General features: G+C 33.3%; 1 non-coding gene across 1 annotated transcript; it reads left to right on the forward strand.

The window, feature by feature from the left end:
- Positions 1-5,569: 5,569 nt before the first annotated feature.
- Trnah-gug lies at positions 5,570-5,641 on the forward strand. Its single transcript has one exon. It is a non-coding gene; the product is annotated as a tRNA-His (tRNA).
- The last annotated feature ends 7,534 nt before the right edge of the window (positions 5,642-13,175 follow it).

Here is a 13,175-nt window from a genome sequence, read left to right on the forward strand (position 1 = left end):
ATAAGTTTTATTTTAAGTTCTTAAAAGAACATACGTTACGACAATATTATTAAATAACTTATTTATTTTACAAAAATAAATAAACCAATTCGACTCTAATGATTTCTTGTTTTACATTACTTGTGACGGCCATTGCATTTCAGGCTCGTACAAAAACATGACGTTACTCGCATTTTAAAAAAAAAACTTTACATGGTCGGTGTAAGGTCGAATTTGTGTTTAGTCGATCAATACTTGTAATTTGCTGCTTCATCTTTTGTTTCGATTTATCGACGACACAAATTTTGTTGTCACATTTGCAACGAGTTTAGTTCAGCGGGTTGCAAGCATCGTCATGAACGGGCCTGACCGAATACGGCCAAACGAATACCTGTTTATATTAGTCGGTGGCCGAATACTGTCTAACCGACTAATGTAAATGCGCCAAAATTCATAGTATAGACTGGCAACTCTCAGTTTGACATTTCATAACGTTGAGCGACATCTGAACGCCAAGCAGGGAACTAAAATAAATATACCTATGTATGTATAGATAGGTATATTTATTTTAGTTTTTCTAACTTGCAAAATGTATTAAATTCCGATTCAATCGACCCATCGATAGAAAGTCTTGATTGCAAAACATTTATTCTTGGTAACAATTTTTGGAACATATGCTGTTAATGTTAATCAGTGTTTTACAAATAAACTTAGTACTACAGATGGGTCGAAATGTATTGGTTTGACCTATTGTCACCTAGAGATTAAACGTATACTTTATTTTCTCAAATAAAATATTTGATTGTTTGGGAAAACAAAGTAATAATTTGATCTCTTAGAGCAAATCGGTTGAATCAGTACAGTCATATTTTGAGAACCATCTAATTATTAAGTTTTTTGAAACCAAAATAATAAACTAGTATACATATATAGTTAAGAACAGGGATAAATAATAGTTTTTATTGAAGTAATTTTTTTTACACATTTATTCATACATTCATTAGTTTTCCGGGTTCATTTATTTTATGGTAGCATTTTTTATGGTAATGTTCACGAGCCTGTAGGATAATGCTATCTACTTAGGTGTCTGCTTTAATTAAATTATAAAAACGCTTGCCAGTTAAAACATTGCTGATTTCTTTACACCAATTCATAACAAATAACACAATACTTTTATTCAAATACGTTTTTTAAATTAGTTGTATGCTCAATGCATGTAATAAAATTAAAGTCTATTTCCCATATTCATAGATGTATGATGATTTTATCCATAGATGGACTGTAATAACAAGTCTGTTTTTCAGTGCTGACGGCACGACTTTTTAAAACTTCTTCTGCATTTGTTAATTGAACTTGTAAATGATGCTCATTAATGTGCCTTAACTCATAACCATTGTTGCTGCTGGGTGCTTCATTCAGAATAAAGGATTTTAATGAATGTAGACAAATGCTGTCATCCATTTCGCAATTTCCTTGAAACAAATGCGCAGATGTTATAATATTAATTAGCAAAATTTTAAAAGCATTTTCAAATGCTTGTGCATTGGGTATAACATTATTATAGCCATGCACTCTTATTGCACCAAAAAAGTTTTCAAGTGGGTCTCGATTAATATTTCTTAAAAGTAAAGAGTTTATTCCTTGTGACCACAATAAGTTTTAAACCGTCAATTGTTTACTCCCAGCTGGTAAGAGTAGGCACTGTTACTTCTTTCTCATTAATTATATATTTCATAGATTTTTTTGTTAAACTAGAGTTCTATAATTTTAAATGGGGCGAGTTTGCTGTAACTGCTTATCTATAAATTTTCCCTTCTCCTATGTTGAAGCTTGCTTGAGGGAGTCAAATAGACCGCCGAACACCATTATTAATTCTGCAGTATCCGTGCTTCCTCAAGGACATTTCCACTTTCTGCGAATGAAATGTTATTGTAATTACATATTTTTACTTAATTACGGCAGTTAGGATTCCTACATCATCATAGGATAGCCAAATTTACTGAATCAAGTTTAACAAATCATGTGTTATTAGAATAGCTTGAACCTATCGAATATTCGAGGCACAGAATTTTTATGTCTAGCAAATAATGAAACACTATGGCCATTATAATGACAAACAATGAAAATAAAATAAAGTTAATAAGAAAGGGGTTTGCCATACAAAAGATTTTTCATAATATATAAATAATACAAAAATACTTTTCATAATAATACAAAAGATTTTTCGGCATTTAAAATGGTATGGTATGGTGGCATGAAACCCTTAGTGTTGCGAGTTCGACTCGCATTTGCCCGGTTTTTTTACTTTGATGTACGATTATAATTAAGTTAAAACATATATACCTGCCATACATCCAAGTGCCACACCAACAGTCTTGCTGAAGTGCAGTATTATACCCTCATTTTTGGAATCATTGAAGGCACTACATGTAAAATAGGAAGCTTGTGGAGCACCTTAATGCCCCTGTATTTTTGAATTCTGTGGAAAAGATTTTTATATGACTCCATTTCGCCATATGAATGTTGCCATTTTAACAAATTTTAGATATCTGTTGAGCAAATAATTTCGCACGCCCTTAGTTAAATGACCTGGGTCATATATAGGCACAATTTGAATACCATCCACTTCAAAAAAAACTTCCGCTAAATTCTTCATTTTGCATCAATTTTTTTTTGTGTCATCGACCAATTGGTTTAAGGCAGCAAGTTTTTTAGCTCCATGGCCACATATAGTAGCAACTACTTTTAGGCTAGTTGTTTAAACCTTTTTGATTATACTTTTTAAAAGTATTTTTCAATCTGCAGTTTTCATTGTGCTGAAGCAAAAACTGTAGGCTATCGGCTGTTCATATTTTTTTTACAACCACTCACCATGAATACAAGCACATGATCCGAAAATAATAATTCGTGTGTTTTGTCGTAACTTAGTGCTGGTGCAATAGACATTTCATCAAACGTAATCGAGCAAAATTTATGTTTGTCCTGCATTTGTGACACTTTCTTTTACAAGTCTTCAAAAAGTGTATAATTTATGCCTGGCAATAAATCTACTTTTTTCAAAATATTTTGCAGCATTCTTTGACTTGGCAAAACGCAAAGGTGGCTTAGCAAACAATATGCTTTTTAGGGGAGGGTATATAGTGACAAAGCTAATATTTTATCATTTCGAGTGAAACGCCTTCCTCTGGTTTTCTTTCCACCTTCTTTCACCTGCATGTAAAATAACATTTTCGATGCACTTGACATATTTTTTGTTACAATTTTAAAAGCACTGGTTTTTGATATTTTGCTTGCTAGCAAGTATTTTTTGCAGAAGGTTTTTTTAATCGTTTAGACAGCGATGGAGTCTCAGCTGTATCTTCTTCAGTTGATTTTTTTGTTCCCATTCCAAATAAATATCTGTAAATAGAAACAACAGGTATATTAAACAATTAAATAAATAAAATCTGAATAAATTATTAGTTCATAAAAATATTATGTTGAAGAGTCTTAAAAATTTGTTAAATTTTCTTATATTAACGATGGTTATAGGTAAATACTTAGCAATATATTAATCATTAACCAATCTCATAAAAAGTAACAATACAATGACTGTCGAGTATTGACGCGCAATGTTTGGTTTGAAATTTCGTCACATACCTACTGTACCTACTTAATTGCTGAAATATGTAACGAGGTTACATTTCGCTGTTTACCAAAATTATTGCGTTTATATGTTTTTGTAAATTGGAATATCTATTACATACAGCGCCGATTAAATCATTATCCCTAACCAGAAGTATCCCAAAAACTTTCTCGTTCAAGAAAAATGTGCAAAGCCAATGATACAACTTGGGTAATGTTTGTTCGTATGGAAGTATCCATCACGTCAATTAGTTTTGGATACTAGACTAAATACCTTATAAGGTTTTTCAACTCAGGAGTACATTTCGCTCATTTCGCCAGCTTGTTAATGTTGTTGTTTTTCATCATAACCTCCTAAATTTGCTTTCTTCTCGGTTATCAAACTTTCACACACTTGAAACTATTATAAAGAATCATATTCTTTATATTTTAAGAAATATTTTAATTAATTCAAAAACACGTAATAAACATAAAAACTTTAAAAAATCTATCACCGGCTCAATCAAAACAAACAACTAGTGTTGCCAGTTACTAATCGCAAATCATACTCAAAATTTCTACTAAAATTATACGAAAGGTTTAATTAAAATACATACAATACATAAAAATAATTATTAGTATGTAAATAGAATTTTGTTTATTATAAAATCATTAAATATACATGAAAAATAAAAGATTATTCATCCAAATTAGGAATATTATGTAGAATAAATGTTTAATATTAGTAGAAGTTCAAAGACTTGGCAACATTGTTTATAAAACATGGCTTTATTTGAAGTACTGATTGCTATAGAAACCTACTATAGCTATACGTATGTGATAGGATTTTATCCGTATTCGATCTATAAGTGTGAAAGAGAAAGAAATACCGAGGCAAAAAGCCTCGTAGAAGCCTACGCGAGAGAGAGTGATGGAATATATTTTGTGTGCGTGTTTTATATTAAAAATAAAATGAGTGCATATGATACGGTTTAGATGTGGTGTTTGTAGGGTGTATTAGTGTGTGTATGTGCGCTCGAGGCGAACCGGCCCGGCGCGGCGCGGCGCGGTGCACCGTCACATAGCGCGGGAATTTTTATCTTTACTATACCGACCGTAAAATTATAATTATTGTTCCGTATTCCGTTTTATAGAAATAATTTTAGGGCAAGCCAGGCCTTTGGGCTTCTATGGAAGAACCGCTACTGAATGGGATAGATCATGGGTGAGTATGCCACCCGGCGTAACCATCGTAGTGTCAAGATGACAGCAGTGGCGGCTGAAGTCTCGGGTTCTAATTCCAGGACAAGTAAAGTGATATTCTGTTCAATTCCGATCCATCGTCATCGATAAGAGGCATGTGTGTTTGTTCCATTGGAGACGGTTAGTCCATTGGTTCAAATTTTAGTTTTATTCAAAATCCTGTAAAGTTGATTTTCTATTGGCTAGTACAATTTGCGAATTATTAACAAGAAAACAATATTTTTATTGAATATATTAAGTATATAGAGATACGTTGTAATATTTTATTATGTATTTCTAAATACTTTTATTAATTACAATTTATATACATTAATAACGTTGTTAACATTTATTTGTTACAGTTAACTCAAAACTAAAATAGTATTTAGTACTTATAACTAAAACTTAACTTATTTACTAAAAGACAACAATTTTAATCAAATTAGTTAACAAATTTGCAATAGAGCAAGAACATAAAAACATACTTAGCTAGCGAAAAGGAACGATTGTGAACATCCGTCCGATCCTAAACGAAATGTAGGCAAAAGTGTATCGCGGATCGCCAACGCAGTGGTCCGCTGGCCAGCTGGCTGAGTTTTGTGCCCTTTTTCTTGTTTTTTCGCGCGACTGACCACGTCACTTTGTTCATTATACATATTATATTTTACTATAATAGTGGATAAAATATAAATATATGGAAATAAACATAACGGTAATTTCGCCAACATTGCTAATCGCTCCGATAGCCGTGATCGTCTAGTGGTTAGGACCCTACGTTGTGGCCGTAGTAACCCAGGTTCGAATCCTGGTCACGGCAGTGTCAAACACTGTCACGGCGGAGTTCTAGTTTTTTTGATATATTTCGTTACATCATATTTTTGTTTTATTTTGTATATTTTTGCTCTTTATAGCTATAATATATTGGTAAGATTAAAAAAGTTTATATTCTTACTATATGAAATTTTGATTTATAGAAAACTAATGAAATAAATAATTTTAATGTTTTGTTTAAAATTTGTACGTAATAACAGAATACTCATAAACCCGTTTGTTATTTTTGTAGTTGTAAATTAATATTTTTTATAAATTTGTAATTTACGCGTAACTGTCGCCATCTGTGGTCCACATCATCTTCGACTTGTACCGTTGACTTGAATGCGTACAGCCACTCCATTCATAGTGCTTTGGGGATTTTCACATAAAAATTATTGTAGATGGCGTTACTTGTATTTGTTTTGGTACAACAACGTGCCGCAGCTGTTCGCTATCACAGAAGCCTGTGAGAGAAAAGGAGTGGTGATTAGGTTTGTCTTTGCTTAAAAATTACGTTTTTTATATGGTTCTCGTGTATTTTGCGTCTCGTGTGCGTTATGTGTGCTTCATAAAGTTGTTCTGCGTGTGGTATATCGTTGGCAGCTCCGAAAACATCGCTAAACAGTGTAATTAACGATGTAAACGTTAGTTATGACGTTTACTACAGTGGTTTATATGTGTGCGTGCGTGAGTGACAGCATTGCCGACGGCCGTTGGAGCGAGTCTTAACGGAATAGCTACCTACTGGATGTGAATGCTGTTTTCGGTAAGTTTATTGTTTTGAATTAGAACCTAACCTATGTACCTCACGCCTGGAGTTCGACGTTCTGTGTACAAGATTATTTGACCTCGATTCGCGGCGCGCCGCTCGGTCCCTTTGGAAGGCAATTTCTCGCGTTAGCAATTTTTTTTTGCTGTGATCGCGGTGTTTCCGCACGAATGTACTGTTTGATTAGCTAATTTATAGTTACGGTGGTAACGTTAGATTGTATGCGTTTTACCTGATTAACTACAACAAATTTTACGTTTTGTTTTTCTGCAATAAGGTTTATATTCGAGCGTATTTTTAAAATCCGATATTTATGTAACAATTAGTTTTGTGTAGGTAGGTTCCGCTACTTGAATAATTAAGTAGATATGAAGCCCATTTTTATGCTGCTGTCCGAGTTTAAATTAATTATATTCAAATTAGATAGGTACCATTTAGGTGCATTTATAGTTCACTTTTATCAATAAGTACCTGTATATAATTAGAAATTTAACCTTACCTGTAACTTAAGATACTGCAAATTAGGCATCATCTACATCTGTCTTTGGATTTTCGTTTAAAAGATGTCGTTTTCCCCGATTACATTTTCTATAATTTTTCAATGTAAACAAATACCTATTTGTGTGTGTACTCATTAAAAAACTAAAAATACAAAATAGAAGATGATTAGGTACCTTAACTAAAGCATGTAGCTCAGAAACATTTTAAATAGTTTCCTGATAACTGGAACACTATTACTGACTTATGTTTAAGTCACTGAATTGATATTTTTATTCTAAGAAACAAATTTGACGTTTTAACGTTTTAATACGCGACTTAAACAGAATTTAATTAAAAGTACAATGTTTATAATCAAACGAAATAATTATCACAAGGTCCACCAGTTTGCTTTTAATTCTTTGGAATCTTTAGGTATATCTAAGTACCTCTATAAAATTCTGTAGCAGGTTAAGTTATTAATTGCGATCAAAATGTTATGTTATTAAGTAAATAAAAAACAAATCCCTGTTGGAAATTTTTGTAAATTCTTTAAAAGCGCCTTGGCTTCATTTCTATTGATTTCATTTGTACATCTGGTTAAAACAATATTAAATGTATTAATGCAAACATAAACCTGTACTGTAGAGGATTAAAAGCATCGCATAAGTGGAATTTGTAGCAGTTTCAAGTCGATTTTATAACAATCGTAGCGGAACAATAATATTCCAAATGTTAATGAGTTAGACACACTTGCTACTAATCACTGTTAAATTTATATGAATAAATTTAACAGTGATTAGTAGCAAGTATATGAATAAACTGCTTTACAAATATTAGAGTTGATATTGACGGAATTTAAGCATTTGACAGGTTCAAATAAATTATTTAATTTCTTTTCAAATTTAGAGAATACAGAAATATGGTTTTCGTTCTTTGGATCCAAAGATTTCTTTTTCAATGAATTGAAAATATGTATTTAGTTGTTATGCCTACTTACATACCTCCATTAAAATTCAATAAAACAAAGTCACGTCAATTCTGATACAGCATTTATTAATGATAAGAAAGCTGATGAGAAAGACCACTTCAATACAAAGATCATAATCGTTAGAACAAAGAGAATTCATGTACCTTCGTGGCTGATTTTATCTGTACTATGAATTTTCTATACCGCTATCTGATTCAAACGCACTTCGTGCTATAAATATTTATTTATTATAATAATTCGTCAAACGTCTTTGCTATCTCTTGCCCCGAGTTCATATTCGCTACTTTATCAACTTTACCGAAGATTATGACTTCATCTACTATAAATAGCTCCATTATGTATTTTACTCGAACGTGTCATATTCATGGGAAGATTGGAAAAAAAATGTTATTTAAGAAGACTATAATTATTTTTATATCCTACGGAAAATACTTTCTTAGATTGTAATTTCGCACTTCTAGTTGATTAAAACAAAAAAAAAAAAATAGAATGTAGGACTTATATCTTTTACAAAAAAGATACAATATTTTTGTTCTTATTTTAGAAGCCACAATGTACTGTTTTGTCAAGACATCGATCTCTCAAATTCCAACCATTTTTCACTTTATGCGACTTGTCTTAATTCCTAGAAGTGACCTTAATAATTGATAATAAATGCCTTGTATAACAATTAAAGTAATTAAATAATTTCATATTAAACTAATAAAAACTGTTAAACACTTCAGCGATAACAAACAAATCAGAAACAGTACTGGGTAAAATTTGTTGCGCGCAAAACAGAACATTATTTATGGCTACGTGGTTTTGAATCTTACTGTAATAGGAACTGTATGGTACGCTAACGTTATCACTGTATCAGTGCCTTTTCTATATTCGTACGTCCCTCAAAGGGCGGAGGTAAGCCGTCAGAACGGAAAGCCTGTCGGGATCACGGAGAATGGAACAAAAATCGATGCACTATCCTTGACGCCAATGAGATGGCTTTACGCGCTTCGCTAGATGAAATCTTGATGAATAATGCCGCATTATTATAGGATTTCGAATGTAGACGCTTTACGTATTGTATCTATTTCTGATGTTGCGTTTTGAAGGACAGTATAGAGAGCATAATGACTGGACACTATTAAGATCAAATGTCAGTGGGAGCAATGAGACATCATGCGGTGCTCCGTTTAAATGCTTAAGTGAGCGACATTCATTTTTATTTTGAAGATGCGGGATGTCTCTACTTTAATAATGGCACATTTCAAAGAGCTTTTGCTCGCGATATCACCTATATTAAAGCTAATTCCTGAATAAAAAGTAGACAAGTTCTCAGAAATAATTTAAAATTTGAGAAAATCAGTGTCAGATTATTTCTAACATCGAAACTTAATCTCTTAAATACTGTTATCATCTTTTTAATATTGTTATAAATATGACAAACGAATTCTTCTACTATTTAAAGTCCATCTTCCACGTCACTTATGGCTCGCATTCTCAGTTCTCACAGCTAACGTATCAATGAAGCCGGCCTGTCGTGTTTATAATGGTATCGATAAATTAAAACAGCTTTTCGTCTGTATTCTCGATGCAATAACCAGTTTCACCCAATGTTTTCTAAAATGTGATCAGTCGTGAAGTCATCATATACTAATAATATCGATGTTCTAACGCAGTATCAACGAAACTAGTTTATAATGCGTCATTAACATAATGTACAGCTCGGAATTGTGTGTATTTTGCTACGTTAGCTTTTACAATATGTTGAATACAAAACAGATTTCGTATTGAAATTAGATTTTATTACTGTTTGAAACATGTTTTGGGACGCATTTATAGCGAATGCTAAATGAGTATATTTTTGTTGGTAATGTAATAGTCTTTGTACCGTAATACAATAGGTATTTGCCTGTAATTACGTTAGTAAAAAAACGAGGAAGTATTGAAGACTTAGCAAATCCTAGTGGAGTTAAATATCTTATATAGCCATTACTTTTGTAGCTAAAATATCCATTTGATTAACTGTCTTTCACACGTATTATAGAAATAAAAGAAGATCTTAGTTCGAGACGTTGTTTAGCTATAATTTGGGTATACTGAGTAATGTTTATACATGATAAAGTAAAGTCACTATGCGTAACAGGTGTTACAAGATTCCTATTTGCATATTCATAAAGTCGGCTTCTATTTAGAATACAAAACTTGGTAAAGATGTAAAGAACGTCAATCTATAAGTCAAAGTAGGTGTTAGTATTACAGTCGTAGGTGTAAGGTGGGTGTTTTGTTAGGTATATAGCATCAGCAAAGTAAACGAACACCCACGCGAGAACCACTTTTTCTGTGAACACAATAACTGCATTTTGTGCCATTTATCAAAGCCATTGAATAAATAGTTCTTTTTAATTCGATTGTATTCCTGACTCAGTCCAGGGCATCGATTTTTTTATACCCGATGCCTAACAATCAAATATCGAAAAAAAAGCTACAAAATTATTTCACTTCATGCATCAAATACGCCTTTAAAGGCAGCGATTGTCGAGTGCCGTGTCCCTGATGCGATACGGAAATACTCGAAATTCGAAAGGATTAGTCATCCTACGAGGCTTTGCAGTCCAGAGTGGAGTGCTCTGGTCGTAAATCGATCTAAATCTTTTGAATTATTCCTCACTCGTTGGCTCTTTCGGAAACTCTAGGGTTTAAATTGTTTAGACTGCTGTGTTATATGAGTTGTTTCTTGACTTATTTTATGGATATATTACTCTAACAGTATTCGGAAACGCTTATACCCTGATATACTCAAAAACGACATAGTTGGTTCTCCATACTTCATATACAATGTTTAGTGACATTAGGCAAGCTGACATATTTACTTTTGTGCATTACCACATCAAAAAGTTCTAGAATTTTTTTAAAATATATACCGCTAATGCTTACACTTGTATATCGCTTTAATTTAAGCCTTGTTGTGCGCTGGCGAGGAAACTAATCTTATGTACGTTCACAAAGCTTAGAACTGATCAAACACAACCCAACTGCACTCCAGACGTTCTGTGCAACTATTTGTTCCACACTACACAAATATTTGCTGCGGTATAGCAATACTAAACCGTATAAATTGCACCGAAGCTTTCTTGTATCATTCTCTTTTTTTTTAATGAACATTTTCTACTATTATTTTTTAATAACGCTGTATTAGTCGTGAATAACGGTTTCGAAACTTGTTTAGCTGCTTAATTAAATCAATTTCTTGTATGCGTCCTCATTTAAAAAAAATCTCTTTCTTTCATCTACCTTATTAGCAGACAGTGGAGTACATGCACAATGTAAGAAAATGGATGAACGCATATCGATGTAGTATTTGTTATTGCACAGCCTTCCCCTCAGATGGAGTCATTGGCATAATTAATATTGCAGAATTGCGTAGAATTACTAGCAAACAACTCAACTTTATAAAAGCATTAGCAAACATTTGCATTATAAGCAACCATATTGGAGGCATGCGAATCGATTTTATTCCTCAAGTATATAATTTGTGTGGGATGTTTCAACCTATCCATAGTAATTGCTCAAAGCCGCGTTATAATATTATGTAGATTTATACAATTCGATTACGCAAAGGACATTTATAACAAAACTCTATTTCTTCCCACGCAGGATCTTTCAAACGAATATAGTAATTTTCGAATCGCCAGAGATCGGCAAGCGGCCTTGTCAGGTGAAATGATTGCAGAGAACAAATTTTAATTTAACTTCTAATTATTTTTTACGACAGTTGTTATTTACTGCCGTGGGTGCCGGCCGATCTATTATACACTTTTATTACGGTAAGAAAACCCAAACACGGATATTAAGAAACTTTTAATCATTAAGTAAGTTTAATCACGCGTCAGTAAAACCAACCTGAAATACGCCTATACTTCTTTTATAACAGCACTAAACACCGGCCGTTAATGTACAAACGTCAAATTATAAAAGTAAAATAAACAAAGCCATCACCGTTAGCCGTTTTTCTTGTACAGTTTTTTATCAAAACGCCAAAAATTCTTCGTATCCGCAGAAAATCCATTCGAGGTATTTTTAGTAATGTTTTGAGCTTGTTTAAACCCTTCACGATGATGTCAGCGAAAAAGTCGCCAATAAAGCGAAGCCGCGAGCCAAGCGAGAGGATCGGGGAAACCTCGCTGAAGTGGCGCTGGCGGCTATAGCCTCCTACAAAAAACAGAAGGAGGTGAGCGACTTCATCAATTACCTTCTGGACTCTCTAGAACGAAACTCAAATTGGCTGAACAATGCCGTTGGTAAGCAAAGCAGTTTCAGATGTGCGCTGTTAGTTGGAGCTGGTCCTAATCGCTTTCAAGTACAGGAAATCATATATCCTTCGGGTGACAGCGAAATAAAATTGGAAGTAGAACTCAAAGATTCCGAAGATCACGACAAGATAGCCATCGCAGCTTTACTCAAAATGACTAATGCTGATATAGACAATTTGTTAAAGTATATAAAAAATAATTTGTTTGAAAACCCAATGTTAAAACAAGACCTTTTAAAAGGCAAGGCACTGGGCATCAACTTTGCTGTTCTCAGACCTATTACAGACAAACAATATCGCGTCATGGAAAGAATTGTCGTCGGTAGCTCTATGAAGTGCGTTGTTGGGCCCAAAAAACGCAAAGACGAGAAGCTGTTCCAGGGACCGCCGATCAAAAAAACAAAAAAGATATTTACCTAGTTTTTAATACGATCACGGGTCATTGAGTTCAAAAACTGTTTCGGTCCAAAATGGACGGTCGTTATGGTGCGCCGCAGTGTCGTGTACCATGTAATAGCAGCAATTTGGACCGATTGTAAAATGCGTAGCTCATGTTAAATTATACTCATTTTTGCAATGATCGTTTCCGATTACGTATGATGTACGGGGGCAATTGTGGTGGAACGACCGCTGTATTCCGATGGCCACCATTAACATCATTGTTGATATAATATTTCTTTGGTTCACACAATAAATTATGCTGCAGTTTCATATTTCGTCTTTAATTACCAGTTATAATTGCATTGACCTCAATTGTGTAGGGCTCGGCGACAAGACTTGTAACAGAGCAATGAATTAAGGTCCATTTTATGCAACTTAGTAAAGCGACGTGTGTATACATACAGAATAGCTCTTAAACATTTAAGTGAAGTTTGGCATGTCGACGTAAACCGATTCCAATAGGAACTTCGCTAAGATTTAATTAGGTAAATGTTACTCCTCTCTAAAACCGTTTAATGTACGAAAATAAAGTTTGCCAAAACATTACACCAAAGGGAATGTACACATCT

The sequence above is a fragment of the Manduca sexta genome, unplaced genomic scaffold, assembly GCF_014839805.1.
Source record: "Manduca sexta isolate Smith_Timp_Sample1 unplaced genomic scaffold, JHU_Msex_v1.0 HiC_scaffold_3123, whole genome shotgun sequence".
NCBI classification, from domain to species: domain Eukaryota; kingdom Metazoa; phylum Arthropoda; class Insecta; order Lepidoptera; family Sphingidae; genus Manduca; species Manduca sexta.